The 6,443-nt window shown below is 37.3% G+C and overlaps 1 long non-coding RNA gene across 1 annotated transcript; it reads right to left on the reverse strand.

Moving 5' to 3' along the window:
• Positions 1 to 1,682: 1,682 nt before the first annotated feature.
• Positions 1,683 to 4,577, reverse strand: LOC131737061 (uncharacterized). Its single transcript, XR_009328626.1, has 3 exons — positions 4,495 to 4,577; positions 3,452 to 3,580; positions 1,683 to 2,472 (listed from the first exon to the last, which is right to left on the reverse strand). It is a non-coding gene; the product is annotated as an uncharacterized LOC131737061 (long non-coding RNA).
• Between the last annotated feature and the right edge of the window lie 1,866 nt (positions 4,578 to 6,443).

The following is a 6,443-nucleotide window of genomic DNA, read 5'->3' on the forward strand; positions in this document are numbered from 1 at the left end:
CGGATACTCAGTTTTTGAGGACAGCCTTTTCTAGACAGATTCACAGTTGTGCCATATTCTCTCCATTTCTTAATAATGGACTTTACTGTGCTCCGGGGGATATTCAATGCCTTGGAAATGTTCTTATATCCTACCCGATTGGTGCTTTTGAAGAACCTTATTCCGGATTTGCTTTGAATGTTCCTTCATCTTCATGATGTAGTTTTTGTTAGGAAATGTACTAACCAACTGTGGGACCTCCCAGAGACAGGTGTATTTAACCTGAAATCATGTGAAACACCTTAATTGCACACAGGTGGACACCATTCAACTAATTATGTGACTTCTAAAGACAATTGGTTGCACCAGAGCTTATTTAGGTGTGTCATAGCAAAGGGAGTGAATACTTATGCAATCAATTATTTTCAGTTTTATATTTGTAATTAATTTAGAACAATTTGTAGATTTTATTTTTCACTTTTCACTTTTTGTGTTGATCAGTAGCAAAAACTCCTAATTAAATCCATTTTGATTCCATTTGTAACACAATAAAATGTGGAAAAGTCCAAGGGGGGTGAATACTTTTGAGTGTCACTGTGTGTGTGTATATATATATATATATATATATATATATATATATATATATATATATATATATATATATAATGATAAGTCTGTCCTTCCTATAACCTCCAGATGTCCACATGACCAAATACAAATTCCCCATAAACTGATCTAAAGAATAAATAAGTTATTAACACATTAACTATTGGCTAATGAGTAATTATAGCTATAGAAATTGAGGCAATCAAGGCTTTTGGTTTTAGAAAAAGAAAAAAAACATGACTGTGCCAGATTACAAAATGTACATCAGTACCCATTTGCAGTCATGCACTGTGACGACAATATATTTTTCATAATCTGCCATTTATCTTTAGAACATTATAGAAAGGCTTTAGTAGACAGACATTTGAAATTACTGAAAAAAGAGATCTTAAAGTTGCAACCCTTAGCATATAGATGAATCATTTCCCTGATGTTAAAAACCAAATTGCAACCAGAGATATATTTTTTTAAAATATTGCTCGAGCAGGAATATGTATTTTAAAGATCCTCAAGGAGGCTAGTAATCCAAGATTCAGGGCCACACTGTAAATGGCACTGCCTATATCTTGAAGAAATACTTAAATAAAAATATTATAATAGAAATCCCAAATCCAAGAAAGAAGATAACCACTCTAATTTTTTTAAGCCTTTAAGAAATTGGATTTAAAGCTTGATTAGTCATTAGCCTTTTCTGTGTGTTAATTCATCATGCCAAAATTGGTAATGTTTAATTATTGTTAATTACACATATTAGGTGTACTCCACTGACATTGTGTGGTTGTAGGACTAATTTACAGGTCAGAAAACCTTTAAAAGATTGCATGAAATTCTCAAGGACTTACTCAAGTGTTAAAGCTTTGTGAACTCAACAAAACAGCTGTCAAAAGCATTCTGTCTTAAAAAGACATAAATCCATTAAAATGAACACCCTCCCACCAACCCACATCCTTCACACACATGCATATACACAAACACACACAAGAAGAATACCAATTTCAAAAGATACCAAAATAAACTCAAGAACAAAGTGTTTTTTATTTTTGTTCTTTATTAAAATGTCTTCATCTAGACAATGTGGGGAAGCTATAAAAAAAGGCCAACAAGATGCTCGGATATATTGTGATAAGTGTTGAATTTAAATCAAGGGAAGTAATGTTAAAACTTTACAATGCATTAGTAAGACCTCATCTAGAATATTGTGTTCAGTTCTGGTCACCTCGTTACAAAAAGGATATTGCTGCTCAAGAAAGAGTGCAAAGAAGAGCGACCAGAATTATCCCGGGTTTAAAAGGCATGTCATATGCAGACAGGCTAAAAGAATTGAATCTATTCAGTCTCGAACAAAGAAGACTACGCGGTGATCTGATTCAAGCATTCAAAATGCTAAAAGGTATTGACAATGTCGACCCAGGGGACTTTTTCGACAAGGACCAGGAGTCACAAATGGAGATTAGATAAAGGGGCATTCAGAACAGAAAATAGGAGGCACTTTTCTACACAGAGAATTGTGAGGGTCTGGAACCCGCTCCCCAGTAATGTTGTTGAAGCCGACACCCTGGGATCCTTCAAGAAGCTGCTTGATGAGATTCTGGGATCAATAAGCTACTAACAACCAAAAGAGCAAGATGGGCCGAATGGCCTCCTCTCGTTTGTAAACTTTCTTATGTTCTTAAAATGTTTGTTTACTTAGGCATGAGCATGCTGTATATGCTATCCTGACACAGATACATGATTTACTAGCGCAGGATTTAAAAAAAAAAAAAAAAGAACAATATTTGGTTATCAGGCCAACATGCATTTGACTGTGATTTTTCTGCACTTCGACTGGCAGGATCACGACGTCACTTGTTGGATCCACCTTCACATTAGGACAGGATCAGCTGTATGCTGGGGAAAGGTGAGAATCCTTTTAATAAAACTTCCCATGTAGTTTGTTTAATGTTTGGTATCACTTATCCTCAAAATGGGCAAAATCTGCTACGATCACAAGATATATGGTGTCTGATTTAGTTGCTTGATAAGGAAGAAATCTAGATGGTGCTATTTTTTCATCAGCGTGTGTCAACATTCTATAGAACCATTGAATAGTAGACCCCTCTATCTGGTAAATAGGGGCATATTAATCAAGCTTGTAAAAACTGAAGCATTTCACTTTTTTTTTTTTTTTATAAATTTAGTCGTTGCCAATTATTTTTTATTATTTTCTCCCCAATTTGGAATGGCCAATTATTTTATTATGCTCAGCTCACCGCTACCACCCCAGGGCTGACTCTGGAGGGCGAAGACAAACACACGCTGTCCTCCGAAGCGTGGGCCAATTGAGCGCCGCCCCCTGGGAGCTCCCATCCTCGGTCGGCAAAGGAATAGCCTGGACTCGAACTCGCGATGTCCAGACTATAGGGCACATCCTGCACTGCACGTGGAGTGCCTTTACTGGATCCGCCACTCGGGACCCCCGGCATTTCACTTATTGTTCATTACAATGGATTTTGTATCATCCCGCAACCACGCTGGGTTTCACTGAGGTCATTGTGATAGAGCTGATTGTTTTAATATTTTCAATATTGTTTTTCAAAGTGTGCTAAATCAGTTTTTCCTGTTGCTATGGCCAACGGTTTCATCCTAGGAATCTGAAAAATAGTAATGGCATTTGCAAAGTTGTTTCTATTATCAATAATTGTATTAAGAGTTCCAAAATAATGCAATGTAAACAAAAACTGACAAGTTTAAATATCTTTTAATTGATTTTTAAAAAACAAATAAAAAAAATGGACTAACTGAAGGTGACATGTTTTCTGATTGATTTGGTAATGAAGTGCCACATAACACTGCAGTTTAGGGAATGGCTACAGGAAAGATAACTTACTGTTACAGGAGCCTCCTTTTTAGCTGATATTACAGATAGGCAGCCCAGACAAGGTCTTGGACGTCTCTTTGGGTTGGCTTCGAATTGTCTCTTTTGTCTGATCGGAATGTCTGGAGGGGAGGTGGCCTTCTGGTAAGATAGCAATAAGATTTAAAAAATGACATCTCTGTAAAAATTAAAAAAGGCAGTACCCCACCATCAAGTATAATTTTACACTAAAATATTTTGTCTTATTAACTTTAATTAACACCAACGATATTCATCCACAAATTAGTTCATTGTGTAAACATATCCCAGGGTTTCTACTGCGCATCTCCTTCTACCTTCCTTAGCTCCACACATTCCCACAATCCCCTTCTGCTACTGCACACTCTGAAAAGAGATCCCACTGGATGAGATTGTTTATTACATCTTTAAAGGGAGCGTATAAAACCAATGAACTACTCCATTGCCTGTTAAACTTATTTTCGATCAACCAATGAGTTAGAAATAAGTGTGCATGACATGGCCAGTGACTGTGACTTATTCGTGCTGCAAATGATTTGATGTTACACCACCACTCTCTTACTTCAGACAAACACCACAACCCCTAGTCCTTTACACATTTACACATTTTTTATAAACAAAACACAAAACATCCATATAAGATGGATATGTGTAAAAGATCTGAATCATTGATATGTCCAGAGGGTGAAACAATGTGGCAGGAAAATGGTTTATTTTTATGGGACAGCACTGGTAATGGAACCTAAGTTAAAAAAAAAAAAAATAAAATCAGGAAGATAAGCTGTGTACCAAACATAGACAATAACTCAAAAGTGAATTAAGTTTCCGATTGTATACCTGGCTATACACAGTTACTACTGATATAAAGACATTTTGGCTCATCTAACCTAGGTCTATGGCATATCCTGAACACAGATTATTACAAAAATATGATTTCAAACAACATACAAATGTAAGGGGACAGAGAAAAATAATAATTTGAATCTATCTGTCTCTCTAATGCGGGTTCCTAAACATCACGTTGTAATTCTAATTACCTTTTCTTGTCCCTTGTCAAATCTACCCCATACTGTGCTGGCTTGGCCGCCTCCAGCATCTTCACCATCTCCGTCCAGCAAGGATACAACACCAGGAGAAGCAGGTCTTTTTTTACAAATCTGAAAAAAATACATTTGTATTTTAGATGTAATTTCTTGTCACGGGACATTATGTAAATGCTATTATCCATGGTGATTACGACAAACATTTACACTTGGGTCTCTTTGAGAAAGACATTACTAAATCTCAACAAAGAATTTGCCATGCTTACAATTTGCCCATGCTTATGTATACATATACATCTCCTGCCACGTAAACTCTAAACGATGAACATGACATATCAACAGTATGTACAGGATAGAATAAGAATTAGCAATGAAATGTTTAATCACAGTCTGATGAGGGATTATCCAGATGTATGTAAAACTGTGTGACATTCACAATCTTGTATATTATCATTAATGTATACTCTATAATGTTGATGCTAAGTTTCCTGTCAATTGGATAAACAGTTTGTAACAAATTGTGTGTGTGTGTGTACAGCCACCTCCACTTCATCCCCTTCGCAATGGATTTCATCCCCAGCTGGGGATAACAGAGCTGGTATAAAAATCCAACTGTAGTCTCCCTTGGAGCACCAGACAGTGGCATGAATAAAGAGATTAGAAATTGCCCGCTTAGAGGGTATAAACTATCTCTTTAAAGTTTAAAATTACCAGCTTTTAGTGGTTGGTGTCCAGTCGTCATTTTTTACAGTTTCTTCGTTTCACTTTTCCTTTTGTTCAGTCATCCTGGTGCAATATATATATATATATATATATATATATATATATATATAAAATAAAGAGCTAGTTATAACTTTTAAATGAATCTTAACCTCAAAAACACTATCAGGGGGTCCTCGAGTGGCTCACCTGGTAAAAGCGTGGTTGTGTGGTCATACAGCACAGGTTCGCGTCCTGGCTGTGCAAAGTTGTCGGTCTTCGCTGTGAATTCCAAAGGGAGCGTAACATTGGCTCTGGCACTCCCGTGGGTTAGGGAAGCAAAAACAAAAGGGACTGTTTCTCCTCATTGCGCTACAGTGAACCCTGCTGGCCAGGCGCCCTGTGAGCTCAAAAGCGGACACCTGCAGGGCTGGCCTTTGTCCTCCAGAGGTCAGTAGCTCGCTGACATCCGCTCTCGAGTTCCTGGGTGTAAAAGAGGATAATAGTTTGGTTGTGGGATCGGAGGACGCCCACTGAACCTTTGGATCTCCTGAGCTGTGTAAGGAATTGCTGCGATGAGGAGAAAAAATAATTGGACATTCCAAATTGGGGAGAAAATCGGGGGTAAAATAATTGGGCACACTAAATGTATATATACATAACTTCACGTCTGTCCCCAGGCAGGACGATTGAGATATTCGGTAAAGAAACAATGCTATAATTAATCCCTGTAATTACGCCAATTACAGTTTCTTTTGCTCCTAAATTATATTGGGATGGTCAGTAAATCATTTGCTGACAATTGCATCATTCACAGAAGGTGTGCGGCAGGTGTGGGATTAATTGGGCCTATTTATATCCACATCGCTCACAACTTCTTAATTTCATTTTCAGAAATTGTAAAACAGTTTGTGTTAACTCTATAGACACCAGCCCCCTATATACCAACTAAAGTCCATTTATATTAAATATTTAAGTACGAGCATCCCAGGGAGAAAACTAGAATAGCAAATGAGCAAGTGTGCTCAGGTCAGCGCTTTGTGGTAACTGCAGGTATTTGCATCACACTGCTGAATGACCAATAGCCACCCAGTACTGTACATTGCAAATGGGCTGTTTCATCTGAGCTCAACTGTGTTAACCCTGACCTAGTCGAGGTTGGTGAACCCTGTTGTTCTGATTATCAACATAATGTCAATAAATCTTACAAGACTGCATCACACACTTAAAGCAGTTTTTGGCAA

This window comes from Acipenser ruthenus, chromosome 4, assembly GCF_902713425.1.
Source record: "Acipenser ruthenus chromosome 4, fAciRut3.2 maternal haplotype, whole genome shotgun sequence".
NCBI classification, from domain to species: domain Eukaryota; kingdom Metazoa; phylum Chordata; class Actinopteri; order Acipenseriformes; family Acipenseridae; genus Acipenser; species Acipenser ruthenus.